The following is a 14,125-nucleotide window of genomic DNA, read 5'->3' on the forward strand; positions in this document are numbered from 1 at the left end:
TCTCTTCTTCCCTTCCTTGCCTCTCTCCCCATCTCCCTTTTTTACTACCACAACCACTCATTCAGTCACCTACATCTGCCAGGTTTTGGAGACACGAAAAGGTGTAAGGTAAAAACCTTGCCCTCAAGTGCTTTCAGACCCAGCAGGGGAGACTAACATATCAGCCAACAGTAGTGGTCGCCCAGCAGAGGGGTCACTGCTTGGGCTGGGACACATCAGGGAGGGCTTCCTGAAGAGAGGGGACATTTAACACCAAAGGAGGCACCTGGAATCTGGAATCACAAACCTAACTTTAACTTCTTAATCCTTTTGTGACACAGTGGCAAAATATCAACAATTATAAATTCTAAAGACTATTTTTTCCATTTGATTGAAGATAACCGGCATAAACTTAATACCTAGACAGACCAATTTAACTTCCAAAAGTTGAAGTTCATGACATCTGATAATACCAAACAGACATTGCAAAAGTAAACACCAAGAAGTAAAACAATAGGGACATTGAGTTTTGCCACAACAAATGGGACAAAACACCTACCACTTTTCTTCCTTGGTTTACAAAAGGATTAAAGAAGAAAAAAGAGACATTTTAAAGAGAGCTCAGAGAGATGCTTAGAGAGAAAATGCCCAGAGACATTTTGGAGAGAGCTGACACAGACTCAGATGTTTGGAGATGCTAAGCAAAGAGATGAAGCCTAGTGTTTGCCCTGGAGAAGCTAAATGAGAACCCAGACGCTTAAGGAGAAGACCACTGGAAGCAGACACTGAAAGCAACGCAGCCCGGGAACAAAGGACCGCAGACACCAGCCACGTGCCTTCCCAGCTACAGGGGCTCGGACACCAGCGTCCTTCTCCTTAGAGAAGGTATCTACCTCGTGATGCCTTCATTGGGACATTTTCATGATCTCAGAACTGTAAATTTGTGAACTAATAAACCCCCATTGTAAAAGCCGATCCATTTCTGGTATTTTGCATTCCGGCAGCTTAGCAAACTGGAATAGTTTTACTGTCTGGAGGATTTTTCCCAGTGAGGCCGGTTGGGAAATGAAAGTCAATGATCCTCACAAACAAGAGGAAGAGGAGAGCCTTACACAGCTCAGTGGAGCCTTGCGAGCTTGGTTACAAAGAAGCCTCAGCTGAGTCTGGTGAAAGCTGATTACCAGCAGTGATGAGGTCCGTGCTCTGGTCACCTGGGCGGCTGCAGGCTCAAGGCTCCACCCTATTCCCTAAGTGGGGGTGGGGGCTGCCACACCAGAGGCGCTGAGAAATAGAGGCCATGGAAAGGTTCTGGGTGCTCCGGGAGCATCATTTTCTAATAATAAAAGAAAAACCTCCAACATACAAATTTGACGTATTTGGCTCTCAAAGAGTAAAAGAACAGCTTACCTCCAGCAGAATTTGGGTATAAATTGCCAAGTTGATTCCAGAGATGCCTGTGGACTTTTTTCTCTTTGGATGGATTGGAAACAAACAGACACGTATCCTAAAAGCTATGTTAACCACAGCAACAAAGTGTATCAGGCCCCTATCCACCTTATCCCACATCATAATCCAGTTGAGAAACGATCACTGATATTCACACCCTCCAACAAGCAGAAAACACACCAAATCCTGTCGTGCTTCCTCATCTCAAAGTTCCCCAAAACTAATGAACTCATTCTCCCCCCCACCAAAAATTATCAAAATCTTATTGTTTTATCTGCCCAACCTGTTTCTGGTGGAAATAAAAATCCCATGCAAGTAAAAACCTTTCATATTAAATTCATAAAAAAAGAAGAAAAAGGCTTACAAACCTCTAAAATGTGTCCAGTTCTCACTCCGTGAAAAGACAAGAAAAGAAGTATAACAATATAAAAGAAAGTACTGCCTAGAATACCACAATAAATTTTTTTCTTTTTCTGAAGAACAAGAAAGTATAGACCGGAAAGGCTGGACACAGTGATGGCAAACCTGAAGACGGAGCTCTCTGAACAGGGATGATTTCGGGGATGCTGAGAAGCCACCTACCTACACCACTAAACCTGAAAATTGCACCACTAAACCACACTCTTTTCTATCAAAGCAAAGGTCTTCAATAAAACCCAAATGTAATTGCCCAAGAGAGGAATACCTGACATTTCTATGGCACTATACATTTTAAAGCTCTTGCATTCATTATCTCTTCTAGTTCTCCAATCACTTCACAAGGGAGCTATTAGTATAGTATATTCATTTTAAGGATGAGGTAAAGAAGAATAAGAGAAATCAGACTGTTTTAAGACTACATATTCATACACTGTAGCACATCAGCAAAATTTGTTTTGTTATAAAACCATCTTAGCAGAGAACTAGGCCATGAAAGAATCATATACAAGACAGGTTGGGGGAGTGGAGCTAAGAGAAAGGCAAGTTCGGGAACACAGTGTTGTGCCCTGGTACCATCAGAAACAGAGATTTATTCATTCACTTATTACCACCAGGCACAGTGCTAGGCACTAGGAAGAAAGGAGGAAAAACTGTCCTTTTCACCATTTTGCCTAGTGGTCCAGATGAACTAAGAATGTAAAAACTGTCACGTTCCTCTCTAATTCTGACAAATTTCAGTCTTCCTCAGCCAAAGATTATTTTCCTATTGGCTATATTTTCTTGTAAATCACTCTGTCAAAATAGGAGTTTTAACAACGCAGGATGGCACTCTAATGTGCCAGGTTAATTTAGGAACACGAGTCTGCTGCTCTTCTGTGGCCCTAGGAGGTGCACTGGCTTCTGCACACACTACAGTCATCTACACAAAAGGTTGCTAGGGATTACTGAACACAGGCTGGGAGGTGTAAAGTAAAATGGATGGCCTTTGAATTTTCTACTCTCCCGTTGTCTAACTGCAGCCAGTCACCATTCCCAAATTAGTACCACAAAGAGAAATATCATCTCCCCAGGACAGGTTGGAAGGATAATTCAGCTACAAAGGAGCAAGAGGCTAAAGGAAGAAAGAGACAATGGGGCCTTGACATTTGATGATGTGAATGTCATAGTATTCACAGGCATCAGTACATGTAACGATCAGACAGAGCTGAAAAGAACCCGTCCCACCCGACTGGCTTTCTCTTGTTTCATGAGTGCCTCTGTCTTCCCACCTCATTGCATTTAAAAACATTAGGGAATGAGTTGTTTTATGTGGGGTGAAATATGCTAAATTGTGTATTTGCCTGCATTTTTAAAATATTGGCCAATTTGTTTTCATTAGGAAAAACCCAGAAATAAAGTACCAGCATTGACTAGAAGCTATAAATCAAAAGAATTGAGAGGATTAAATGAACTCAAACATGTAGGAAGGCCTCAGAAGAGCTCCTGTCACATAGGAAGCTTAGTAAATGGTAGGAAGATCATTATTATTACAACAGTTTATCAATTATGAGACACGCTCAATAGTAAAATTCACCATTATGTTATGTACACCTAAGAAAAACCATTAACAATTAAACTATGTCATGGTATCAGTTATAAAACAGATTGCAAGTTTGAAGGCATAAAACTGAAAAAAATGTGCATCTTAACAATTAATGAAATACAATATCACAAGTATACCTCCAGGTTCCTGGAACAATGTAAGTTATGATCTTCATAACTGTATCTGGGAACAGGACATTTCTGTCACCATGGCCACATTAGGCCCTGAGTTTCTGATCATTCCTTTGCCTCTTAGATCCCTGCCCACTAAACAGAATGGGTTGCTCTGGCCCTCTCCTTGACAGCAATTCACCATCACTTTCAGCTCCACAGTTCTTTGTTTTCACCATCCTCTGAATCAGTTGTTAGAGAACAGAATACCATAAGTCACTCAAAGCCCAAAACATGACTGTGATATAAAGTTACACCGCTTGTGCCAAGTCAACGGTCTTGCCAAATTTGGTAATCTCTGGAGGGAGGTGACTTAATGCACATATGTTCCCAGCATCTACTTTCAATACTGAGTTAAGCAGTGCAATTTCCCTTGGAACGGAATTTAAATTTGTTTCTTTTCCACCTATCACATAGCTCTCTCTAAATAGCAAAGTGAAAGCACTTATACAGATAGTTTGGGTAGGGGAGCTGGGGATGGATTTCAAAGTCATTCATCATTAGCTTGACAAACCATACAGCTAGGTATTGAACACTCCGGAATCCTAGCTGGCTATTTTTCCTTAAGAGTGCAGGGTCTCAAGACCAGAGAAGATATACAGGAATCTATGAAAGATACACAAAGACATGCAGAAAATATACAGGAACTGAGGAAAAACAGGAGTGTACATTGTTTACGCATCACATATTACTCACAAAACCAAGGGGTGGGCAATCTTCTAAAATACCACCCAGCATGGCTGCCTAATGATGTTCAGTCCATTGTCAACCGTACTTGAGTAAATCCAAAAGCTGATCCTCAGAAGCGAATGAAGAGGCAGCTTATAGTGAGCACCATCGCTGTGTTCACTATTCTGATTAAACTAAATTGAGAAGACTGTGATACTAGCTCTCCAAATATTCTTGTTAATAGCCAGTGAAAGGCACCCCCCCACCCCCGCATGGCTAGCATTCTGAGCAAAAGGAGCACTGAAAGAGGACAGACACTGACAATATGATTCATAGTGCGGTGTAGACAGACCAGGCTTTTTCTAAGCTAAAGTCAGGTATAGCATTGGCTACACACTGCAGCAGAGAGTAGTAAAACCACTTCCTAAAATGATGAGCCTGAATTCCCCAAGCACTCAACTGCACATAGATTGTTGTATTCCAGAAAAAGCCTTTGAACATACCAAACTATTATGTTTCCTTGTGAGGGGACAGTGCATACCTACATGTTATATAAAGGTGAAGACTAAATATTTTCAGTTTTAATAAGACACTAGATTACAAATAGAAGGGTAGTTATAAGACAGAATAGGTAGAAATTAGAGGCAGAGCAGGAGGCTATAAGAATCTAAAGCAAAGGAACTAGGTAGGCATGTAATCCCGAAATCCCCCAAATATCCCAGAAAGTGATCAAAATAAACACCTTTAAGTAAAGTGTTGTTATTTTCCCAAAGAGGGATTCAAGATTGTTAGGCCTCTCTGGCTATGATATAAACTATTAGGTGTATCAGGAGAAAGAAACAAAGCAAGATGAGATCATCTTTTTTTTTTTTCCATGTTTCAAATTTACTACATTGGGAAACTGACTACATATTGATATACTGAACTCCAAATATAAGAAATCTTTAAATCAACTAAAAGTATTTTTCAGGATGTTACTCTGAAGAGGGGGGTAGGGTGGGAGAAAGCAATTTTCAAGAAAACTAGCTAACAAGTAGGATTTAGCTTTTTTAAAAAAATGAACAGCAGCCACAAAAACCCTGTTTATACTTTCCAAAGTATGTTCTGTGATTTGGTTTTTGTCTATTCTTCATCCACAGTCCTATACACCACAAATGAAGGCTGAAAATTCAACAGCAAGTAAGATTAACATGTGTTTAGTAAATTTAAAGTATAACAGAACTTCAGAAAGATCTTCAAAAATTATTCTTGTTGAAATAAAAAGAATTTTCTGTTAAACTATTTTTGAACCCAATAATCCTCTATACCTTGAATAATTAAAAGCAAAAAAAGCAATTGGATGTAATACTTTTAAGTGAAAAGAAATTAACATGTATGGTGTAGTCAACATGTACTGGGCAGTGTATCAGTCACTTTTGCATGTTAACTCATTGATGTAACTCACAGAGAAAAGGCCAATGTCCTGAGAAATCAACTCTGTAATCAGCAAAAGTATGCCTCTCCTTAACCTTTATATCTTTTTCCACGGTATACGTATTCATAATGGTCAAGTATTGCTAATCTTTCTCAGGCAAGCGTTTCAAAAGAGGCTAGCCAAAATGCAGGTGGTAACTCCTTTCCTGAGTCACTATGTGGCAATTATACAAATCAAGGATGCTGATTAAGATGAGACAGACACAGGAGTCAGTAAGGAACAGGCCAAGGCAAAAAGGTAAGAAAAGGTAAGATAAAGAGAGTGGTAGTTCATTCCAAATTCACTTACCTCTCAGGTTATACCAATGAATCACTTATCTCACCAATTCTAGTTCCATTACTGTTATCTGTCTTGGATCTTGATGATTTCTTGCTTGCAACTTTCCAAGCTGGTCTCTCTGACCCCCTGTCTTTTCTTAACCCAGTCTTTAAACTGTCACCAGAAAAATCTTTCTTAAGATCAGATCTGATTTTCCCAAAAAGAAATATGATATCTACCCCATGGTTGCAGAACAAAGACCTTAAAGGCCTGCCATAATCTATCCCCAGCCTACCTTTCCACTGTACCCAATACTCACTGTAGGTTTGAGTTAAATGACTTCTTTGTCATTCCTCAGTCACATTCTGGACTCATGTGGTCCGTATCTTTGTTCATAATGTTTCCTCTTTAAGAAATACCTTTTCTTCCTATCTATGTCTCATAATTTTACTCATCTTTCAAGATCCAGCTTAAATGCTACCTCCTTCAAGAAGCTTTCCTATATCCTATTGATTTTATCTTCTCTATACTCTCATAACACTTTATTCGTACATTAACTACAGTACTTTATCACATTCTGTTTTGAATTAAAGCTAACCAAGTAAAAGACAATCTCTACCACTAGACTGTAAGCAACTGAGCCTTGAACCACATACATTTCTTAAGCATTCTGTGGCATGTATCTGTTTTTTTGTTTCCACTAAATCACAAACTCCTTGAGGTCATGCTCCATATCTTCCTTTAAAAATATATTTAAAAGAAAAAGAAAATATACATTTATAACATAAATATATTATATACATGATATATGATACGTTTATATATTATTATATTATATATAATATTTATAATGTATGTCAAGGTTCTATTTACCCACCATTTACTGAAAAAATAGAAACTACCAATACCTTTGAGTATTGGGAGAACATTACAAATCCCTTGTGTTCCCTCCCATCTCATTGCTTCTCTACCCTCTAGAGGTAAATAAACCTATGCTAATTTTGTTTTCTCATTCCCTAGTTTGTATAATAATAGCCTTATCCCATATGTATACATTCCTATACAATGTATCCTTTAGTTTTACAAGCTTTTGACTTCTTAAAAATGGAATCATACCGTATTTATTATTTTACAACCTGTTTTTGTTTTTATTGGCTCAATATTATGTTCTTAAGATTCATGTATACTGATGCATGTAGCTGTATTCATTCATTTTCACTAGCAAAGAGACTCTCTTGTAGGTGTGCTTCAGGAAGCAGATACAAGAAGAATGTCCATTGCTTGTGTATGAAAAAAAAATCGTAAATTACCCAAATGTTCATCATCAGGAGGCTATATAAATAAATTACGGCATTTTTCTATGCTAGCACTACTAATGTGTCTGGCCCATTGTTGGCCCTCCATAAATATTTTTTTGGATAGATGGACTTGAGGAAAGTTGAAATGTCTGGCTCATCTTGGCCTCCTCCTCCTTAGAGCTCAGCACATGTTCAGATGCTCAGTAAACATCTGAGGCACTCATCCACAAAACCACGTTAACCCTAAGGCTAGCAATGGACTGATTAACTAGATAATCTGAGTTGAGACAACTGAGGGAAAGAAATGGGCACTGTCCTGTCAGTGCCTACTACATACTAGTCAGGCGGAGTGTTACTTTTTGTTGGTGTTAATTATATCTTCTCGCTTTTGTGTCCCTACAAACCACTCTGGCTCACAAGTATCTGCGCCATTACCCCCCTCACCAGACACTAATATACACACACACATAGACATACACACCACTCTTTCTCCTTTGCCATTTCCCTCTTTTGGATGTGAATCTCTTGTGGTATTCCTGAAAAGGGTTTGGGGATAGTGGTGAGAACTGACTTTTTTATTTCCCATCTCTGCCTACCCATCTCAAGCTCGGACTTAGCCTTGTGATAATGACCTTCTGTTGGGCAATGATTTGTTTCTCAGTACATCAACATTTTGCTTGAACAGTTCATCCTAATTTTAAGGCAGTTGAGAGACCCTGATTATTGCCTTTTTAACATATTTGATGTAACCTTCTCAACAGAACAAAAGCCCTAGAAAAATAATTGCCATCCTGGTGATTATTAATATATAATAATAATATAATAACTAATAAATATGTTATTAGTCTATTTCTCATTTTACTGAAATAGAAACTAATCCTCAGGACAATACTGCTGGTGGAGATACAGGGAAAGACAAATTATACCAAACTAAATGAGTATGTGCTTATCTGCAGTATGAGCCAATTACTTTCAAAAGAACTGGTATTGAGGATAATGAAAAGGAATTAAATCTAAACGTAAGGAGAAGACTGTCGACTACAGTCAAGTTTTTCCGTAAAATTGAATATTATTCATAGAAGTTTATCTCACTCTGACTTCATTTTACTATGGTCAAAATTTGGATCTCTTTAGTGTTAAAAAAAAAGCCAATACTCTGACACACCACACATACGAAGCCTCCATATAACCCTTTTCTTCATTCCTATGTTTCCATAATTCAGTCTTCCTCCTTTCTCTTTCCCATCACTCCACTAGACTCACTTTCTCTTCCACATTTATCTACCCTCCTTTGGTAAAGATCTTTGGAGGGGATTAAAGCATGGCCAATCCTCACTTTTCAACCTCAACTTTTCTCTGGGTATTCCTTTATCCTTTCTAATCTGAGCTACCATTTCACTGCAATTAATTCAACTCTTTCTTTTACACTCTGGATCTTTCCTAGGGTTGTTATATTTCTTATATGTGCTTTAGCTAATGTACACCCTCCATACCAGATATATTGCTCCTATATTGCGTAAGCTCAAAATCCTTCCTCAAACAGAATATACCTGTCATATCAACACTATCTCCTCCACATACTTCAATCAAATCCAAAAGCTTCTCTGACCTTTTGAACCAAGTTTTGTCTACTTTTTTCTGTTTCAAGGATCCCCATCATCTAACTCTCTTAGATTGGCCTGCTAAAAACAGAGTATTCACAAAAGCCCTAATTTACCTTCCTAATTACTTTCTCTCTCAACTTTTTTGAATTAATGAGGAAAATCTTTAATTAGGACTTAACTTCACTCCAAAATGCAGAATTGTATGGTTAGGTAAAAATGACAGGATCCTTGCAAGAAAATTTTAGTCTAATGCTAGAATTCGTAACAGCCAAGGTAGGGAATCTGCATGTAATCCTGAAATTATTACAAGGACTCTAAAAAAAGAAGGAAACCTAACATTTAAAAAAATCTCCATTGAAACATGAGGTGCTTTGTATATATTCTCTTACCTTCAGTAAAATTGAGAGAAGTTACTATCATCCTCATTTTACAGATGAGATCAAGACTCAAAGAGGTTAAATAGTGGTACCAAGATTCGAACCCAGGCTCTTCTGATACTTATGTCCCAAAGCAGGACAAGTTAAATTTGAAGCCATCTTAAGAGTGATGGAAAGCTATAAAATAATATTCTGGCAATACAGTCGTACATAATGAAGATAATAATCAACTAAGATCTTTTACAATCTGGCTCCTGCATTCTTTCTGCATTTCCTCCCCCATCATTTGCCATATACTTTCCTTACTCCAACCATATAAAACATTGCACCATTCTCTAAAAGAGTTTGGCTGATTCATCCCTTTGAACATTTCCATAGGTGTTTTTCTTTGTCCAAAATGCCCTTTCCCCTTGCTTTGTCTATCTACTTCCTATTCTAAAATTCAACTCAAGGGTCAGCTCTTTCAGAAGCTTTTCCTCACTTTCCAATCTGGTTTAGATACTACTCCTCCAAAGGAAAGCATATACACCTACCATACCTGTCCCGCTGTACCATAATTTGCTGATTTACTTGTCTGCTTCCCCTATTAGACTGTGAAATTACTCCTCCTCCTATACAGGAGGAACTACATTTTTTTTTTACTTTGTATCTCTAGCATATCATAGGCACTCAGTGGTCCCAAAGAAAAGAACTGGGATCAATGGACAGAAATCATAGGGTAGTATATCTGGGTTCACCATATAGAAAGTCTTTAGAAGAAGGAGTAGTGTGCAAAACTGGAGTGAGATATCTCATGAACCAGTGTTTAAGCACAAGCTGAAAAATAACCTATCTGGAGTGTTGTAGAACTCCTAATACTAAGTGAGGAGTGAGCCTAGGTGAGCTAAAACATCTATCTTAGCTCAGATATTCTTTGGTTCCAGATGGCTCCTGATCAAAATTTTCGGGTAGAAGATGAGCCAACATCTCAGATGCTAATGTGATACAATAATAAGAACTCAGATGTAGGAGTCTAGTCCTGATTGTGTTGTGTGACTTTGGAGAGATAAGTCATTTCATTTCACTTTCCCCATTTATAAAATTATGGGTATTAGGAGGAAAGTTGAGAGAAGTATCCTACTCAGTAGTCTCTAAAGTACCTTCCAACTCTAAGAAATGCTTCCTGTTTGGTTTTCCATCATTCACTGTGTTCTTACATGATGCACCAATGCCTAAAGCAGCTTCTGTCAGTCCATCTTACATCAACAGTTCCCTCTGTCTAATGGGCTCCTGTCTTCTAAGCAACAAAGTAAAATACACAGAGAAAAAAATGAGTGAAATATTATTTTATTGGAGTGCCATGGACAAGATAACTTACTGATAAAAATGTAATAATACAAAATAATGCAGGTAGAATCCAGGTCCAAAGGGAAACTGGTATGGATTTATAAAATTCAATCAGCTGAACTATAGCAGACACTTAGTACTCATGGATTTAACATCTGCATATTTGACTACACTTGATGCTGAAGATCCATGACATGTAATAATTTGTAATTTTATTGAGAAAGATATTTAAATCCTCCTCGTTGTAAAGTTGATATCCATGGGAAAAGAAAGGTCCATTAACTAATGTCTATTATTCACATGCCTTTGTTATTCTTGGCTCTTTATTATGAAAGCAGCAACTTGAGAAAAGTGACAAAAGTCTCTTTTGTGCCTGAACATGATCCTGACATGAAAACCAAATGCCAGTGCTGGTGATAGAAGTCAATCAGTCTAAAGAACAGCCAGAAATTAGCTTTATAAATTACCTTAATCTTGAATTTATAGAATCATTATAAATCTAGAGGGATCATTTAACTTTTTCCATTATACATAACTACATTTTACAGGAAGGGGGAAAAGAGGAATTATATGCTGTCTTGGGGTATACTCCATATGAACGCCAAAGTTCTCCAGTGTAGTATTTGGTCCCTTAAAATCATAATACTTTTTAAAAAATATAAACCACATCCCCTGAAAGAAAAAAAAAAACTCAATTTGTTGATATTTTAGTAGGTCTTTGAGAGTTACTGAGGGAAGGCTACGTTAGATAGGGTTTTAATGCTTGTGGGTATTTGCAAGAGAACTGAAGATAATCAGTGTATAGGTCATCATTTACTCTCAATTCTCCCTCAAGCACTACAACAAAGAAGTTTCTCATACCCCGCTCAGCAGAGCTGCACATGCTCACTCTTTTGATATAAGCAGACTTCTAGGAACACAATTTTCAACCAATTTTACTATGTTTTCCACTTTCTCTCACATCAGCTTGCTACGAGAAGATATCTAAGTTATAATTTCATTTTTACAGGGAATGAGTCTTTAGAGAATACATTTTATCTTGTCAGCACCTTGGATCTAAATTACTTTCTCACCTTTTCACCCTAAAATATCAGTTTGCATAAGACACAAAATAAGACACACAGCTGCAAGTGTTCAAAATGACTGTGGAAGGAAAAGCAGACAAGCCACTCATTAGTTCTCTAAACTGGACCCCTAAACAAAGGAATCATCCTTCTCTCCTACCTGAAGTTTCTTAAAGAGTCTTTGTCAGTAATGGATAATTTAAATGGTCTCATATAATTCTAATTTTTTTCTACTCCAGTTTTGAAGACTGTCCTTGATGTTAAAATGCATGGTCTACTGCAATGGTTTTCACACTATGCTCTCAGGGGCACCTTGGCACCAAGAGGACAGGGGAGGCATAAATAGGAGGCAGTCCGATCTATCCTAAACCCATTTTATATAATTAATATTGATTATACAAATATAAGATCCATGAGAGCAAGGATTTTTTTCTTTTCTCAACAGGGCCTAGAACACAGTACGGTGTTTCATAAACAAATTTTGAATGAACAAATGAAAGAATGAATAAACTGCATGCTGATTAAAGCTGGGAACTTTTCTAGATAATTTTCACAGCACTGCTGTGACAAAGGTACAATGGTTATCCTCACTTTGCAGACGAGGAATTTGAGACACAAGACACCCAGGCAGTCTGGCTCCAGAGCCTCAATCCTAAACTCTGCACTATACTACACAGCCCTCCACAGCATCCAGCAGCTTTCTTTCATTTGCTTTACATACTGGGTTTCCCAACACTTGACTAAAGAAAGGGTTGCTGCTAACGAGAGGGAAAAAATACGTTCAAAAACCACAAACTTAATGCCAAGATCTAAAGGCTGCAAATAACAAATCTGACTTCTTGTACTGTTTCTACCACTATATCCTTGGAACTTTAAGCAAATGGCTTAATTTCTGACTGCTTCAGCTTCGTTCATCTCACTTTATCACTTATCTTGCAAGGATACTATATATAAAACAATTAGGGCATCCTGATGTTGTTAAAAATAAAATTTGCTAATGCTGATTCCAGAACTGTGAAACAGGGAGTACTAGGTGATCACAAAGCTCCTTCTAATGTCCAATGCCTCTGTGATTGAAGACCTTGCACAGTGCTATCCACATGGTTATTTTATCCCTAAATGTCCTTTCCATCTGAACAAGCCATATGGCTTTAGGTTCAGTGGCCAGGCAGTCTGGCCAAGCTTCCATCAACATGTCAGTCAGATGAGGTGGAGAGGAAGGAGAAACAGAACCCTGCATATTGGTTGTATTGGACAGTAAAGAAAAAAAAGAAACACAAAATTCTTGAGCCGAGGTTTGACCTCAACATCTGCAAAACCAATCATCTCTGTATAACTATATTTTTAGAAACATCCATAGAGGGAAAAAACCACAGTAGCACTGAATACATGATAATGTCTCTCATGGGCTTACTTCTGGTACGATATTTTAAATAAGTGACAAAAAAAAAAAGCACCATGGTTTCAGATCTTGCCAGAAATTGGACTTTTACTTGAATTGTAAGGGAAACAAGGGAAGTTGATCAGGAAAGATATGAAGACCTTCTTTATAAGCTCTTATAAGACTAGAAACTACTGTTTACCACACAGTTCCTGCTGCTGGTATTGTGTTAAGGAAAACAGAAATGTTTAAAGCCTTATTTTAAAAACAAGATGGTTTTCAGGGGCCTATCAACTAAGCCTGATAAACATTTTTCCTTCTTTTCTTCTTCACCACAATTATTATTTTTCTACATTACTTTGCTATTTTCTAGCATAAAAATAATATTCATAAATTGAATAAAATATGAAAAACAACTGCAAAAAAGAAAAATAAATCACCAATAGTTCTCCAACCTTAACCCAACCATGACTAAAGGTATGGACTATATCTTTCCAAATCTCTTTTCAGAGATTTTTAAAGCTCTGTTTTAATCAATATGGAGTGTAAAACCTGGCTGCTAATTATCTGGTACTTGGGGATGTAGAGTTACAGAGAATCTAATCCCGCTATCCCCTCCTCACCCCCAGCTTCTGCTGTGCCTGATGTCTGAGACCTCTCTCCAGAAAATACGCTCCGAAGGTGAGGGACCACCACCCCTGGTTGCAGGCGGTTAGAGGGGGTGAACCTTATGCAGTTTCTCGAACACTCCCTCTATTTTAAAATCCCCACATCAAGCCATCTTCCCCAGGACATGGCTTCTTTCATTTCTCAGCCTTTCCAGTATTTGGCAAGGAATCTGCTAGCTTCTCATCAACACTCACTACTGGAGGCACTGAGATCTCACCTTGCTCTACTCTGTTAATTAAGCCATCAGCCTTCCAGTTGCGTTCTGTCTTCATTGTTGATAGATCAATGTTATAGATGACCCCCGGTCTCAACAAAGTAGAATTCGTGTTTCTATTTCTCATTACCCTTGTCATTCTATGGTAAACATGAGTTTTGAGATAAGAAAGAGGCTAAAAGGTCTTTATTCTC

The 14,125-nt window shown here is 37.9% G+C and overlaps 1 protein-coding gene across 3 annotated transcripts in view; it reads right to left on the reverse strand.

Moving 5' to 3' along the window:
• Positions 1 to 14,125, reverse strand: part of SMYD3 (SET and MYND domain containing 3) — an 839,570-nt gene that overhangs the window by 215,267 nt on the left and 610,178 nt on the right. The window lies entirely within an intron of this gene.

The sequence above is a fragment of the Choloepus didactylus genome, chromosome 2 (assembly GCF_015220235.1).
Source record: "Choloepus didactylus isolate mChoDid1 chromosome 2, mChoDid1.pri, whole genome shotgun sequence".
In the NCBI taxonomy this organism is placed as follows: Eukaryota; Metazoa; Chordata; class Mammalia; order Pilosa; family Megalonychidae; genus Choloepus; species Choloepus didactylus.